Consider the following 18,028-nt stretch of genomic DNA (forward strand, 5'->3'; position numbering starts at 1 on the left):
TTCCTTCCTTCCTTCCTTCCTTCCTTCCTTCCTTCCTTCCTTCCTTCTTTCCTTCCTTTTCTTTCTTTTCTTTCTCTCTTTCTTTCTTTCTTTTTTGAGATGGAGTTTTGCTCTTGTTGCCCTGGCTAGAGTGCAATGGCATGATCTCGGCTCACTGCAACCTCCGCCTCCCGGTTTCAAGCGATTCTCCCGCTTCAGCCTCCCGAGTAGCTGGGATTACAGGCATGCACCATCACACCCGGCTAATTTTGTATTTTTAATAGAGACGGGGTTTCTCCATGTTGGTCAGGCTGGTCTTGAACTCCTGACCTCATGTGATCCACCGGCCTCGGCCTCCCAAAGTGCTGAGATTACAGGCGTGAGCCAGTGCACCCAGCTGAAGCTTTTGACAAATGCACAATGTGATGTGTCCATCCTTGAAGTTCTATGCAGAGCAGTTTCACCTCTCTAAAAAGTCCCCATGCTGTCTATTCAATCCTCTCTCAAACCCCCGAACAACTGATCTGCTTATCCTTTCTATAGTTTCTCTTTTCTATAATGTTTATAAATGGAATCATATAATATGTAGCCTTTTTAGTTTTTTTTAACTAAATAATATACCTTTAAGAGTCATCCATGTCTTTGCATAACTTAATAACTAATTCCTGTTAATTGCTGAATAGGATCCCACTGCATGGGTGTACCACAGTTTGCTTATCCATTTACCTATTGATGGACACCTTGACTGTTGCCAAAACTTGGTAACGATTACAGAAGTTGCTTTAAACATATGTGTTCAGGTTTTGGTTAAGTTTTCAAATCATTTGGGTAAATACCTAGAAGTAGGATTGCTGGATCTTACGTGTTGCAGTTACTTTTAATCTCTTTTCCCTGACATAACATTTAAATGAATAAAGCATTTCTTTTTCCCCATCTCTTATTTATTTGAATCTGCACAGGAGCCCTGGTGAGGTGGGTGAATCCAGCAGAGTTCTTGGCTCAGGTACCAGAAACTGATACTTATGAATTCAATGAATTCAAGCAGACAAGGAAATGGAGTGATATTCAGAGCTCGCAATGTCAATGGCAAGACTGGACAGCCTGGCATGAAAAAGGAGGGACTATAGGAAACTAGGAGTGGCAGGACCTCACAAAGTTTTTATAGAAGCAGCCTGGTTAAGACGTTGCTGCCACAGACCACTGAAGGGCACTGATGATGTTGCCAGAATTTGTCTTAATTAGTCCAGTATCTTCAGGTCACACTCCCTTAAAAGTCAAAATCCTAGGCAGGGACATCTGATTGACCAAACCTGGACTCCAAGAACTGACATTAAATGTGAGAAGAGCAATTACACACTATTCATGCTTCTACTCACCCTGGTAGGAGGAGATGGAGCCACAAAGTGAAAGTAGTTTAATTCCCTAAAGATCATGTAGAGGAGAGTCAGTTACTCCGCCCATATACATCAGCAAGGAGATTTCTACAGTGATGAGCCATTATGTGCTAAAGTCTATTGTTACAGCAGCTCTGCCTAAACTTACTGTTCAAGAAGCCAGACTGCAGAGGGTACGCAAGACTTGAAACCAGGATTAGGGGCATGCACTCCATGCAGGATCCAGAGGAGTGTTTTAAGATGGGAAGTTTAAACTGCAGGCTTGAAATGAAGCTGAGGTGGGTGGATTACCTGAGGTCAGGAGTTCAAGACCAGCCTGGCTAACATGGTGAAACCCCATCTCTACTAAAAATACAGAAATTAGCTGGGTATGGTGGAGGGCACCTATAATCCCAGCTGCTCAGGAGGCTGAGGCAGGAGAATCACTTAAGCCTCAGGAGGCTGAGCTTGCAGTGAGCCAACATTGTGCCACTGCACTCCAGCCTGGGCCACAAGAGTGAAACTCCATCTCAGAAAAAAAAAAAAAAAAAAAAAAAAGAAAAGAAAAGAAAAGAAATGTGGGCAGAAATGCCTGGCTGGGACTTGGTCTTGAGAGAAAAGGCTAAAGCTTAGGTACTAAGTCTGGGGTCTAAAATCTGAGTGACAGCAACAGTCAGGCTGACCCTCTATTTCAGAATTTCTTATAATTTACCTTTCTAAGATGAAACATAACCTTTCAGTGGCTGTTGAGTTGCTCAGCTAAAAAGTCTTTTGGGAATAGGGATATAAAGCCTAATGTGGAAGGCTGAAAAGTAACCCCCTAAACACATCAGGTCCTAATCCCTGGAACCTATAACTGTTACCTTATAGGGAAAGAGAGGATCTTTGAGGATATGATTAACTTAAAGATTTTGAGATGGAGAGATTATCCAGATGGGCCCTAAAAGCAATCTCAAGCGTCCTTCTAAGAGAGAGGAAGAGGTGGATGACACACAGAGGAAGCCATGTGACGATGGAGGCCAAGATGGGAGAGTGCTGCAGCCACAAGCCAAGGAATGCTGGCAGCTGCAGAAGCTGGAAGAGGTGAGGAATGGATTCACCCCTAGGGCCTTTGGAAGCTCTTGACTTCAGCCTAGTGAAACTGATTTTGGACTTCAGTGCTCCATAACTACAAGAGAATACATTTCTATTGTTTTAAGCCACCTCGTTTGTAGTAATATGTTACAGAAACCATAAGAAATTAAAATAACCAGGAAATTACAGTAGGGAAGGCTAAAATGGATATAGTAGAAAGAGTCAGTGCTTTGGATAAAAGTAGAACTCAAATCAAATCCCTCCTGATATGACCTTGGGCAATAATATTAAACCAGCATGGGAAATACATATGCAGCCACTCGCCCTCCCCTGCCAAAGCAAGTGTGGCTCATCAATACCAGCATTTTTTCCCAGATATGAGCTCAGAATATATTTCAGCACAGGTCTCTTGACAACCATAAGAAATAACATGTGATATTAAACTCAGTGACTATTCCTGTAATTACACTAACCATTATTCATTGGGTACCTACTATGCCAGGCATTTTAAATAAAAATATACTTAATTGTCCCAACAAATTGAGGAGACAGTTTTCTTCTTTACCTTGGTTTATAGACAAGATAATCATATATCACAGAGTTGAAGTGGCATTTCCCGAGGCACAAAGCTCTAAAGAACAGGATTGGCATTCAAAGCCAGGTCTCCCTGACACCACATCCCATTCCACTACCAGGCACAACCAGTCACTTGGATTTTCTGAGCCACAGCTTCCTCGTCTGTAAAATGGGGCTGCTGATCTCCACCTGGAAAAGCACATTTGAGGGTTGAGTGAGATCATTAAAAAAGACAGGGACCCCAGTGGACTGTGTCTGGCACAATGCTGCATGGGCTAATGGTAGCAATCCAGGCCTTTTCACTGCAGTGCAATGGAGAGAGGTTGGGCCTCAGCAGGAGTAGCATAAAGCCCTGACCTGGCGTCTACTGGAAACTCAGCCTATTCCTAGACACACCTCAACCCCACAGCTAGGTCTTTTTTCTCTGGAGGGACCACACCTAGAGCCAGAGAGCAACAGGGTCACTGTGACCTGGGCCAGAATACTCTATAAGGTCAACACGAGCCAGGACAAAGAATCAGAATTACAAAACCAACAGTCTTTTAACCAGGATCTAACCAAGGACTAGTACAGGGAGGACATCAAAAGTGTGGAAGGGAACAGCATTTTGATCTGTTCTCCCTGGACCCTCTGGGAGCTCTCCTCCCATTGTGGGGAGGCAGATCGAATCAGAGGAAACAGCAGGGCGTCAGCACCAAACATCCCTGGGTTCAAATCCTGGCCTTCCTTACCTACTGGCTGAGTTGTCTTGGATGCACTTTTTCACCTCTCCAAGCTTCAGTTTCCTCATCTGTAAGATACAGGTGTGAATCACAACATGCCATGTGGATCAAACAGATTAGTGCAGGCAATGGAGTAGATGCTCAATCAGTGTCAATTCCCCTTATTTTACCCATTCCCCAAGAGCCTGCCTGCAGAGCACCCTCCTTCCCAGAAGCTCTCCAGCTAGATTCCAGCAGCAAGTCTAGGGTCCATTGGGAAGGGCAGTAACATCCTGGGCAGGCAGGTGCTGTCCTGGGAGGAAGGAACCGTGGAGATGGCAGGGCCTCCTAATAAGTTCTAGTCCCAGGAGGCTCACTCACAGCTCTCTCTCTGTGGAACGTGGGTGGGAGGGAAAGGAGTTAGGCACAATCCTGCAAACCTAGTCTCAAGCAGATAAAATATAAATTGCATATTCTAAGGAAAAAGAGTGCAGTCACCTTTGTATTTTGGTATCAACAATGTATGAACAGCAGGCTCTGGGCACAACAGGAAACCTGCACCCACGCTACTCTTTTATCGCCGTTCATCTCTTGGCAAATAATTACTCTCCCTGCAGGCACCCTCATGCGAGCCTTCTAATTATACCATTGTTGGGTTTCATGTCAACTGAACAATAAATCAAATGTGGACCAAGATGTCTGATCAAAATGTGCTGGGAAGTAAATGGTGGGAAGCATATGATATTAGTGACGGTACTGGGAATGGGGACATCATCTTTCTTTCTAAGCTTTGCCTTGAGACAGGCTTACTTTATCTCTGTTAATCCTGTTAACATTGAGACTATAACCTGGACCCCGAGTGACCCAAATCACTCTACCTCCGAAATGGACAGAACTGCGTTCTCTATCATTTCCCATCAAGGGACCCTGAGATGGTTTGATTAATGAATGACTAAAATACTAACAAATATATAGCAAAAATAAATACTAGCAAATATATATATTTATAGCAAATACATATAGTAAAATACTAGCAAATATATAATGAATAATTTCTCAACAACTTTTTCCTTAGTGGCATTTGGCTTTCTTCTCTGAATTTTTGCTACCATCAAAAGCCAAGTTCCTCACTGGAGAAAGAGGGCAGTGTTTCTTTTAATATTTTAATATTTTGAGTTATTTTATATTTAACAGTTTTTAAGGTTTAATTAACAAAAGTTATATATGCTTAATGTGTACAAACTGATGTGAATATATACATATACACACACATTGGGAAATAATCACCACAATCATGACAATTAACATACCCATCACCTTACTAATTCCCTTTTTCTTTCCTTCCTTCCTTCCTTCCTTCCTTCCTTCCTTCCTTCCTTCCTTCCTTCCTTCCTTCCTTCTTTCCTCCCTTCCTCCTTTCCTCCTTCCCTTCCTTCCTTTCTTGTTTCCTTCCTTCTTTCCCTTCTTTAAGGTGAGGATACCTAAGATTGACCCCCTTAGCAAATTTCAGGTATACAGTACAGTATTACTAACTATAGTCACACTGTACATTAGATCTCCAGAACTTATCTATCCTGCAGAACTGCAATTACACTCTGACTAACATCTCCCCCACCTTTCAGTGCCTGGCAACTACCATTTGATTCTCTGTTCCTATGAGTTTCACTTTTTTGGATTCCACATGTAAGTGGGATCATGTAATATTTGTCTTTCTGTGTCTGGCTTACTTCATTTCACATAATGTTCTCTAAGTTCATCCATGTTGTCACAAGTGGCAAAATTTCCTTCTTTTTAAAGGCTAAATAATATCCCATAGTAGAAATACACCACCATTTTTTTTATCCATTCAGCCATCCATGGGCATTTGGGTTGTTCCCGTATCTTGGTGATTGTGAACAATGCTGCAATGAGCACAGAAGTGCAGATATCTCTGAGGTCCTGATTTTATTTTTTTTGGATGTACACTCAGAAGTGGGATCATATGGTAGTTTTATTGATAACTTTTGGAGAAAACTCCATACTGTTTTTATAGTGGTTGTGCCACTTTAAATCCCCAACAAAAATGTACAAGGGTTCTCTTTTCTCCACATCCTCACCAACACTTTTGTCTTTTTTGATAGTAGAGCCATCCTTGCAGGTGTGAGGTGTTATGTCATTGTGTTTTGATTTGCATTTTCCTGATGTTGAACACATTTTCATTTCCATGCTGACCATTTGTATGCCTTCTGTTGAGACATACAAATACACCACATCATACACAATAATAAACTCAAAATGAAGTTTTAACCTGAAACTGTAAAACTACTAGAAGAAAGCATGGAAAAAAGCCTTCTTGACCTTGCTGATGGCAATGATTTTTTGGATATGACACCAACAGAACAGGAAACAAAAGCAAAAATAAACAAATGGGAAATATCTATTTAGATCTTTTGCTCATTTTCAAATTGGTTATTTGTTTTCTTGCTACTGAGTTGTATGAGTTCCCTATGTGTGTTGCATATTAACTGCTTATCAGATATATGATTTGCAAATATTTTCTCCCATTTCATAGGTTGCCTTTCCACTTTGTTGATTCTTTTCTTTTTCTTTTCTTTTTTTTTTTTTTTTTTGAGGTTTGAACAAATTTATTGAAACATACAGGGTGTAAGCTGAGAAATCATTCATGGTGTGTTACATTTTGCCACTACCTTGAATGTATAATTACAAATTATAAATATATTTTCCACAACTAAGCCTTTGGCCAAAAAAAGTCACTTAGCACATTTTAAAAGATCAATAAGAAATGTATTTTGGACATTAAAGAGATCAAGTCACTGACTTAAACAGCAGCAGCCCTCACGAATCTAGAATCCCATAGTGCCGAAGGTATAGGTGTCTGTGCAGAGCTAGTCATTTATTACAGCAATCAGAAGAGACTGGGGCAGGTACACCTATCAGAGGTGTGGCAGAGCTGGCAGAACAGGATGGTTGGGCTGGTCAGGTGAGCATGCCCCAGAGACAGCAGCAACAGAAAGCAGTCCAGTAGGCTGTGAGGTAGGTGGATGGTTTCAACTCATCTCTTCTTTGGTCTTCTACCATATACACTGTGGTTTTAGGAGGCTCCTGAGGCCTGCCCTGCTATCTGTACTGTGGGTATCCTTGTATCCTTGATAGGGTATCCTTGAAAAGGTGGGTAGGGCCCCCTCCCATAGTCCTGGGCCCATTTGCTTTTGTGGATAAGGTGGGTATGGGGCTGATGGACCAGGGCCTGGATGTGGTGGAGGATTCTCTAGGTTCATCAAGGACCTGTAAAGTGCACCTCTCCTCTCCACGAACTGGCTGGGTAGTGGTTGGGTGGCAGAACCTGAGGAACCCAGACCAGCCCACAGTAGACTCACCGCACCTGCCTCAAAGCAAGTAATGAGCCACCATGTGACAGAAGCTTTTTAGTTTGATACAATACCATTTGTTTATTTTTGGTTTTGTTTCCTCTTCTGTCGGTGTTATGTCCAAAAAATCATTGCCAGCACCAATGTTGAGGCCTTTTTTCTATACTTTCTTCTAGTAGTTTTACAGTTTCATGTCTTCATGTCAAAGTCTTTAATCTATTTGAGTTTATTTTTGTATATGATGTGAGATAAGGTTCTAATTTTATTCTGTGTATGACTATCCAGTTTTTCTAATGACATTTATTGAAGATACTATTCTTTCCCCATTGTGTCCTCTTGGCATCCTTGTCAAAGATCAGTTAGCTGTAAATATATGGATTTATTTCTGGTCTCTTTATTCTGTTACATTTGTCTACATGTCTGTTTTTATGTCAGTACCACATTGTTTTGATTACCATAACTTTGTAATATATTTTGAAATGAAGACGTGTGATGACTCTAGCTTTTTTTTTTTTTTTTTTTTTTTTTTGTCCCTCAAGATTGCTTTGGATATGGGTAGTCTTTGGTGGTTCCATTTTAATTTTATGACTGCTTTTTAAAATTAATGTAAAAATGCCATTGGAGTTTTGATAGAGATTGCATTAAATCCGTATGTTTCTTTGGGCACTGTGGGCATTTTAAAGATTTTAATTCTTCTAATCCATGAACATGGGATGTCTATCTATTTCTATGTCTCCCTTAGTTTCTTTCCTCAATGGTTTATAACTTTCAGTGTACAAGTCTTTCACCTCTTTAGTTAAATTTATCCTAAGTATTTTATCCATTTTGTTGCTATTGTAAATAGAATTGTTTTCTTAATTTCGTTTTTGGATAGTTTGTTATTAGCATATAGAAATGCCACTGATTTTTGCAAGTTGATTTTTTATACTGCAGATTTACTGAATTTGTTTATTAGTTTTAATAATTTTTTTGTATGGAGTCTTCAGGATTTTCTACATATATGATCATGTCACCTTTAAGAGAAGACAGTTTTACTTATTTCTTTTCAATTTGGATAGCTTTTATTTCTTTTTCTTATCTGATTGTTCTGCCTAGAATTTCCAGTACCATGTTGAATAGAAGTGGTAAGATTGATCATCCTTGCTTTACTTCATATTGGAGAGAAAAAACTTTCAAATTTTCCCCGTTCATTATTATATTTGCTGTGGGGTTTTCATGTATGGTCTTTATTATGTGGAAGTAAGTTTCTTTGATACTTTTTTTTTTTTGAGAGTTTTAAATAATAAATGGATGTAAAATATTGTAAAAAAAATCTGAATCTTTTGAGATAATCATGTGGTTTTATCTTTCGTTGTGTTAATGTGGTATATTACACTGATTGATTTGATATGTTGAACCATCCTTCCATCTCAGGGATAAATCCTACTTGGTCATGGTGTATGATCCTTTCAATGTGCTTTTGAATTTGGTTTGTTAGTATTTTATTGGGGATTTTTGTGTTTATGTTAATTAGGGATATTGCCCTGTAGTTTTTTGTTCTTGTGGTGTTTTTGCTAAGTTTTGACATCAGGGTGATCCTGGCCTAAACAAGAAGTGCTTTCTCTTATTCAATTATTTGAAAAAGTTTTAAGAATTGATACTAATTCTTCTTAAAATATTTGGCAGAATTCACCCAGTAAGCCATCTAATCCTGGACTTTTCTTTGTTGGGAAGGTTTTAATTATTGATTCAATCTCATCGGTAAAATGTGTCTGTTCTTCTTAATTCAGTCTTGGTAGGTTGCATATTTCTAGGAATTTATCTATTTCTTCCAAGTTATCCAATTTGTTAATGAATCATTATTCATAATGATCGTTTATGATCCTTTTTATTTCTGACTCATCTGCTGTAGTGTCTCTCATTTTTTATTTTATTTACTTGAGACTTCTTTCTTTTTTTCTAAGTTAGTTTAGCTATGGAGTTTGTCAAATTTGTTTGTCTTTTCAAGAAACCAAATCTTGTTTCCTCGATTTCTTTTCTACTGTTTTTTATTCCCTCTTTTATTTATTTCTACTCTCATTGTTATTATTTCCTTCCTTCTGCAAATATGGGACTTGGTTTATTCTTTTTCTGGTTCCTGGAGTTGTAAAATTAGTTTGTTTATTTGCAATCTTTCTTCTTTTTTAAATGTAGGCATTTGTCACTATGAATGTCCCTTTACTACTGCTTTTACTGTATCCCATAAGTTTTGGTATGCTATTCCTTCAGTTTTGTTTGTCTCTGCATGTTTTAACGTTCCCTTTGTATTTTTTTGACCCAATGGTTGTTCAATTGGTTTGTTTAGTTTCAATGTATTTGTAAATTTTCCCAGTTTCTTATTGTTATTGATTTTTAGTTTTATTTCATTGTGATCAGAAAAGATACTTGGTATAATTTTGATCTTCTTATATTTGTTAAGAGTTATTTTGTGACCTAAAATATGATCTATCCTAGAGAACATTTATGTGCACTGGAGAAGATGTATTCTTTGCTTTTTGATGGAAAGCTTTGTATATGTCTGTTAGATCCATTCGAACTATAAAGTTGTTCAAGTCAGTTTCTTTATTGATTTTATATCTGGTTGTTCTGGCTATTATTGCAAGTTATGTAGTGAAGTCTCCTACTATTATTGTATTGCTGTCAATTTCTTCCTTCAGATATATCAATAGTTTGATTACATATTTTAGTGCTCTGGTGTTGGGTGTACATCTATTTATAATTGTTATTTCTTCCTGGTGGATTGACCCTTTTATTATTATATAGTGTCCCTTTTTGTCTCTTGTGACAGTTTTTGACTCGAAGTCTGTTTTTTCTCATGTAAATATAGTCACCCTTGCTTTCTTTTTGGCTACCATTTGCATGGATATATTTTTTCCATCCCTTCACTTTCAGGCTGTGTGTGTCCTTAAATCTAAACTGAGTCTCTTATAGACAGCATACTGCTAGATCTCGTGTGTGTGTGTGTGTGTGTGTGTGTGTGTGTGTGCGTGTCTGTGTGTTAAATCCACTTAGCACCTCTATGTCTTTCCAATGGGGAGTTTAATCCATTTACATTTAATGTTATTAATAAAGACTTACCGTTGCCATTTTGCTAATTGTTTTTTGTCTTTTTTTGTCTTACTGTCTTCCTTTATTATTTGTTATTTTTTGGAGTGATTTGCCTTTTGTTTACCTGTTGTGTATCTATTACAATTGTTTCTTTGTGATAGCACAAGGCTTGCATTAACTAAATTGTAGTTATAGCCATCTACTTTAAGTTGATAATACTTTAATTTTAATCATATACAAAAACTTTACACTTTTACTCCTCCCCACACATATTTTGTATTCTTAAAGCCAGCATTTACTTCTTCTTCTTCTTTTTTTTATTTTTTGAGATGGAGTCTTGCTCTGTTGCTCAGGCTAGAGTGCAGTGGCATGATCTCGGTTCACTGCAACACTCGTCTCCTGGATTCAAGTGATTCTCCTGCCTCAGCCTCCCAAGTTGCTGGGATTACAGGCACCCACTACTATGCCTGCCTAATTTTTGTTTATTTTTTAGCAGAGACGGGGTTTCACCATGTTGGCCAGGCTGGTCTTGAACTCCTGACCTCAGGTGATCCACCCACTTTGGCCTCCCAAAGTGCTGGGATTACAGGCATGAGCCACCATGCCTGGCCAACATTTATTTCTTTTAATGTTACGAATCCACTAACAAATATTTGCAGTTATGTTTATTCTAAATATTTTTTACTTTTATATTAGTTGACTATAATTTATGCACCACTGTTAAAGTGTTATATTATTATGCATTACTCTGTATATTTACTTCTTTTTTTTTTTTTTTTTTTTTTGGAGATGGAGTCTCACTCTGTTGCCCAGGCTGGAGTGCAGTGGCACAGTCTCAGTTCACTGCAAGCTCCGCCTCCCCGGTTCATGCCATTCTCCTGCCTCAGTCTCCTGAGTAGCTGGGATTACAGGCACCCACTACCATGCCTGGCTAATTTTTGTATATTTTTTAGTAGAGACGGGGTTTCACCATGTTAACCAGGATGGTCTCCATCTCCTGACCTCATGATCTGCCTGTCTCAGCTCCCAGAGTGCTGGGATTACAGGCATGAGCACCTGGCCTGTATATTTACTTTTACCGGTAAGATTTGTACTTTCAAATGCTCTGGGGCTGGGCGCAGTGGCTTACGCCTGTAATCCCAGCACTTTGACAGGCTGAGGCGGGAGGATCACCTGAGGTCAGGGGATTGAGATCAGCCTACTTAACATGATGAAACCCCGTCTCTAGTAAAAGTACAAAAATTAGCAGGGTGTGGTGGTGGGCTCCTGTAATCCCAGCTATTCGGGAAGTTGAGGCAGGAGAACTACTTGAACCCAGGAGGCGAAGGTTGCAGTGAGCCAAGATCATGTCAGTGCACTCCAGCCTGGGCAACAGAGTGAGACTCCATCTTTAAAATAAATAAATTAGGCCGGGCGCGGTGGCTCAAGCCTGTAATCCCAGCACTTTGGGAGGCCGAGACGGGCGGATCACGAGGTCAGGAGATCGAGACCATCCTGGCTAACACGGTGACACCCCGTCTCTAAAAAATACAAAAAATCTAGCCGGGCGAGGTGGCAGGCGCCTGTAGTCCCAGCTACTCGGGAGGCTGAGGCAGGAGAATGGCGTAAACCCGGGAGGCGGAGCTTGCAGTGAACTGAGATCCGGCCACTGCACTCCAGCCTGGGGACAGAGCGAGACTCCGTCTCAATAAATAAATAAATAAATTAATTAATTAATTAAATGATTTGCTATTGTTTTTTGGTGTGTTTTCCTTCCAATTTGAAGAATCCCCTTAGGCATGTCATTTTGTAAGACAGATCTAGTAGTGACCAACTTCCTTAGTTTTTGTTTTCCTAGGAAAGACTTTATCTTTCCTTTATTTTGAAAGGGTAGTTTTTCTGGGTATATAGTACTCTTGGTTGTTAGCTTTTTTTTTCTTTTAATACGTTAAGTATATCATCTCACAGTCTTGAACTGCAAGGTTTCTAGTGAGAAATTTACTGGCAATCATTTAGGGGTTCTCTTATATGTGATGAGTTACTTTTCTCTTGTGGCTTTAAAAATTCTGATTGTCTTTGAGTTTTGAAAATTTAATTACAATGTGTCTTGGTATAAAACTTTTTATGTTCAATCTATTTATGGTCCTCCGGGCTTCTTGAATGTAGATGTCTATTTCTTTCCTCAGATTTAGAAACTTTTTAGTCATTTTCTTTCCGTTTTTCAATAAATTAACTTTTAATTTCAAAGGCACACTGGTACAAAACCAACGTTTGGCCCCTTGTGTCAGATTAACAAAGTTTTCTTGGAGCATTAAACCGCTCCTTAATAAATAACTATAAAGATTATAAAAAGATTTATGAAAATTATGTCTTATGACCAAGATGATTCAACTGTAATAGATTTTGTTTATAAAATTTTGAGAAACAGATTTAATTGGCCTCATGCTGTCTTTATTATTAGGGCTTATTGTCTGGGAAATTAAGTCTCCTCTCTCAAAGAATGAAAATTTTTGCCTTTAAAAAAAATTTGAATTATCACTTTGGCTAAATGAATGACTTATTTTACAATAACCTGTGACTCTATTTTGTGGAATCAAGTGTTTTAAGCTTTTTATATTTGACAAACTTTCCAACATCAAACTCTAACTTTGGTCCTCATTAATTTTTGATATTAGGTTCCCTTGAAATCCAAAAGAGACACATTTGGCTTGTTTGATATAATAAAATCATCATCAAATAAAATAATTTTACTATAACAAAGCTGAATACATCTCTTTTGGACTTCAGGCTGATAGTATAGTCAAATATGAAATGGGGTTTAACCTTATTTGGATTACATTCATACAAATGTGTTATTAGTGTGTATTCCAGGATTGCATGAGATTCCTGTGATTCTAATATGTCTTAGCATATGCTTTTAGTAGTAATTATGATTATTATGTAAAATTGTTGTATGCCACAGAAGTAAGCAAATTTCCTTGTGAATTGTGTTTTTAACCATGACTGTTCTAAGACTCTTGTAATCCACAGTTGTTTTAGTTTTATCTTTTTCAATAATCTTTTTGAATTATTATACTTTAAGTTCTAGGGTACATGTGCACAACGTGCAGGTTTGTTATATAGGTATAGATGTGCCAGGTTGGTTTGCTGCACCCATCAACTTGTCATTTACATTAGGTATTTCTCCTAAGGCTATCCCTGCCCCAGCCCCCCACCCCCTAACAGGCCTCGGTGTGTAATGCTCCTCTCCTGTGTCCATGTGTGTCCTTGTTGAACTCCCACTTATAAGTGAGAACATGCAGTGTTTTGTTTTCAGTCCTTGTGATATTTTGCTGAGAATGATGGTTTCCAGCTTCATCCATGTCCCTACAAAGGACATGAACTCATCCTTTTTTATGGCTGCATAGTATTCCATGGTGTTTATGTGCCACATTTTCTTTATCCAGTCTATTATTGATGGACATTTGGGTTGGTTCCAAGTCTTTGCTGTTGTGAATAGTGCCACAATAAACATACATGTACATGTGTCTTTACAGTGGCATGATTTACAATCATTTGGGTATATACCCAGTAATGGGATGGATGGCTGGGTCAAATGGTATTTCTAGTTCTAGATCCTTGAGGAATCACCACATTGTCTTCCACAATGATTGAACTAATTTACACTCCCACCAACAGTGTAAAAGCATTCCTATTTCTCCACACCCTCTCCAGCATTTGTTGTTTCCTAACTGATTAATGATCGCCATTCTAACTGGGCGTGAGATGGTATCTCATTGTGGTTTTGATTTGCATTTCTCTGATGACTAGTGATGATGAGCATTTTTCCATATGCTTTTCAGCTGCATAAATGTCTTGTTTTGAGAAGTGTCTGTTCATATCCTTTGCCCACTTTTTGATGGGGTTGTTTGTTTTTTTCTTGTAAATTTGTTTAAGTTATTTGTAGATTCTGGATATTAGCCCTTTGTCAGATGGATAGATTGAAAAAATTTTCTCCCATTCTGTAGGTTGCCTGTTCACTCTGATGATAGTTTCTTTTGCTGTGCAGAAGCTCTTTAGTTTAATTAGATCCCATTTGTCTATTTTGGCTTTGGTTGTCATTGCTTTTGGTGTTTTAATCATGAATTCTTTGCTCATGCCTATGTCCTGAATGGTATTGCCTAGGTTTTCTTCCAGGGTTTTTATGGTTTTACGTCTTACATTTAAGTCTTTAGTCCATCTTGAATTAATTTTTGTATAAGGTGTAAGGAAAGGATTCAGTTTTAGCTGTCTACATACGGCTAGCCAGTTTTCCCAGCACTATTTATTAAATAGGGAATCCTTTCCCCATTGCTTGTTTTTGTCAGATTTGCCAAAGATCAGATCATTGTAGATGTGTGGTATTATTTCTGAGGGCTCTGTTCTGTTCCATTGGTCTATATATCTATTTTGGTACCAGTACCATGTTGTTTTGGTTACTGTAGCCTTGTAGCGTAGTTTGAAGTCAGGTAGCATGATGCCTCCAGCTTTGTTCTTTTTGCTTAGGATTACCTTGACCATGTGGGCTCTTTTTTGCTTCCATATAAAATTTCAAGTAGTTTTTTCCAATTCTGTGAAGAAAGTCATTGGTAGCTTGATGGGGATGGCATTGAATCTACAAATTACCTTGGGCAGTATGGCCATTTTCACAATATTGATTCTTCTTACCCATGAGCATGAAATGTTATTTCATTTGTTTGTGTCCTCTTTTATTTCGTTAAGCAGTGGTTTGTAGTTCTCCTTGAAGAGGTCCTTCACATCCCTTGTAAGTTGGCTTCCTAGGTATTTTATTCTCTTTGTAGTACTTGTGAATGGGAGTTCACTCATGATTTGGCTCTCTGTTTGTCTGTTCTTGGTGTATAGGAATGTTTGTGATTTTTGCACATTGATTTTGTATCCTGAGACTTTGCTGAAGTTGCTTATCTGCTTAAGGAGATTTTGGGATGAGACAATGGGGATTTCTAAATATACAATCATGTCATCTGCAAACAGAGACAATTTGACTTCCTCTTTTCCTAATTGAACACCCTTTATCTCTTTCTCTTGCCTGATTGCCCTGGCTAGAACTTCCAATACTATGTTGAATAGGAGTGGTGAGAGAGGGCATCCGTGTCTTGTGCCAGTTTTCAAAGGGAATACTTTCAGTTTTTGCCCATTCAGTATGATATTGGCTGTGGGTTTGTCCTAAATCACTCTTATTATTTTGAGATACGTTCCATCAATACCCAGTTTATTGAGAGTTTTTAACATGAAAGGCTGCTGAATTTTGTTGAAGGCATTTTCTGCATTTATTGAGATAATTGTGTGGTTTTTGTCATTGGTCCTGTTTATGTGATGGATTATGTTTATTGATTTGTATATGCTGAACCATCTTTGCATTCCAGGGATGAAGCCAGCTTGGTCGTGGTGGATAAGCTTTTTGATGTGCTGCTGGATTTGGTTTGCTAGTATTTTATTGAGGATTTTCACATCAATGTTCATGAGGGATATTGGCCTAAAATTCTCTTTTTTTGTTGTGTCTCTGCCAGGCTTTGGTATCAGAATGATGCTGGCCTCATAAAATGAGTTAGGGAGGATTCTCTGTTTCTCCATTCATTGGAATGGTTTCAGAAGGAATGGAACCAGCTCCTCTTTTTACCTCCAAATTCGGCTGTGAATCCTTCTGGTCCTGGACTTTTTTTGGTTGGTAGGCTATTAATTATTGCCTCAATTTCAGAACCTGTTATTGATCTATTCAGAGATTCAACTTCTTCCTAGTTTAGTCTTGGGAGAGTGTATGTGTCCAGGAATTTATCCATTTCTTTTAGATTTTCTAATTTATTTGCATGGATGTGTTTACAGTATTCTCTGATGGTAGTTTGCATTTCTGTGGGATCAGTGGTGCTATTCCCTTTATCATTTTTTTGTTGCATCTATTTGATTCTTCTCTCTTTTCTTCTTTATTAGTCTTCTTAGCAGTCTATTTTGTTGATGTTTTCAAAAAACCGGCTCCTGGATACATTGATTTTTTGAAGGTTATTTTTTTGTGTCTCTATCTCCTTCAGTTCTGCTCTGATCTTAGTTATTTCTTGTCTTCTGTTAGCTTTTGAATTTGTTTGCTCTTGCTTCTCCAGTACTTTTAATTGTGATATTAGGGTGTCGATTTTAGATCTTTCCTGCTTTCACTTGTGGACATTTAGTGCTATAAATTTCTCTCTACACACTGCTTTAAATGTGTCCCAGAGATTCTGGTACATTGTGTCCTTGTTCTCACTGGTTTCAAAGAACCATCTGTGTTTCTGTCTTCATTTCATTATTTACCCAGTAGTCATTCAGGAGCAGGTTGCTCAGTTTCCATGTAGTTCTGCGGTTTTGAGTGAGGTTCTTAATCCTGAACTCTAATTTGATTGCACTGTGGTCTGAGAAACAGTTTGTTGTGATTTCTGTTCTTTTACATTTGCTGAGGAGTGTTTTACTTCCAATTATGTGGTCAATTTTAGAATAAGTGCCATGTGGTGCTGAGAAGAATGTATATTCTGTTGATTTGGGTTGGCGAGTTCTGTAGATGTTTATTAGGTCTGCTTCGTGCAGAGCTGAGTTCAAGTCCTGGATATCCTTGTTAATTTTCTGTCTCATTGATCTATCTATTATTGACAGTGGGCGGTTAAAATCTCCCATTATTATTGTGTGGGAGGCTAAGTCTTTTTGTAGGTCTCTAAGAACTTGCTTTATGAATCTGGGTGCTCCTGTATTGGGTACATATATATTTAGGATAGTTAGCACTTCTTGTTGAATTGATCCCTTTATCGTTATATAATGGCCTTCTTTGTCTGTTTTGATCTTTGTTGGTTTAAAGTCTGTTTTATCAGAGACTAGGATTGCAACCCCTGCCTTTTTTTGTTTTCTATTTGCTTGGTAGACCTTCCTCCATCCCTTTGTTCACTCTTTTTTCTCTAATCTTGTCTTCTCACTTTATTTCATTAATTTGATCTTAAGTCACTGATATCTTTTCTTTTGCTTGATCAAATTGGCTATTGAATCTTGTGTATGCTTCACACAGTTCTTGTACTGTGGTTTTCAGCTCCATCATGTCATTTAAGCTCTTCTCTACGTTGTTTGTTCTAGTTAGCCATTCCTCTAACCCTTTTTCAAGGTTTTTAGCTTCCTTGCGATGGGTTACAACATGGTCTGTTAGCTCGGAGAAGTTTGTTATTGCTGACCTTGGGTACAAGGGCATCAAGTGGGCAGAGTATGCATAGGCATTAGCTCCGGGAGAATGTCAGGGTATCAGATCTCAGGATGCATAGGTGTGCTGGTCCAGTGGAAGCTCTGGGTCAGTGGGTGTACAGCAGAGCCAGGTCTAGTGAGTGCATGGCAACACTGGGTTTGATGGGGTTGCGGTAGTGCTGGGTCTGGTGTGTGCACAGTGGTGCTAGCTGTGAGGAGATTGTAGCAGCACCAGCTCTGGTGGATACTAGGCAGTCTCAGCTGGGGGTCATGGTATATCTGGCTTGGGAGGCTCAGGAATGTGAGCTCTAAGCAACTCTGGCAAGTGGAGCCCGTACTGGTGAAGATTGCAGGGGTTCTTGCTGACTAAGGCTGTCATAGTCTGTGCAGCCATCTGGGCTGCTGTGGTCCTCAGAGGCCAGAGCTTCTAGGGTCTTCTGGCCCTCTAAATAGTTTTTCTACAATGCAACTATTTTTCCTACCCTTTTCTATTTACTAATCCTCAGGATTCTTTTGTTTGTTTGTTTCGTTTTTCTTTTTTTGCCTCCACTGTGTTGCTACAGCTTCTTAACTGGGCTTCAGAGCTCTCCCATAACTACTTTTATTTGTGCATAGTTATTGAATCATTGTTTTTGTAAGGTATAAGGCCTGGTACCTTCTACTTCACCATCCTGCTGACATCACTTCT

At 38.7% G+C, this 18,028-nt stretch overlaps 1 pseudogene; it reads right to left on the minus strand.

The window, feature by feature from the left end:
- Positions 1–6,679: 6,679 nt before the first annotated feature.
- On the minus strand, positions 6,680–6,981 carry LOC111547126 (annotated as a pseudogene).
- Between the last annotated feature and the right edge of the window lie 11,047 nt (positions 6,982–18,028).

The sequence above is a fragment of the Piliocolobus tephrosceles genome, chromosome 4, assembly GCF_002776525.5.
Source record: "Piliocolobus tephrosceles isolate RC106 chromosome 4, ASM277652v3, whole genome shotgun sequence".
Classification (NCBI taxonomy): Eukaryota; Metazoa; Chordata; class Mammalia; order Primates; family Cercopithecidae; genus Piliocolobus; species Piliocolobus tephrosceles.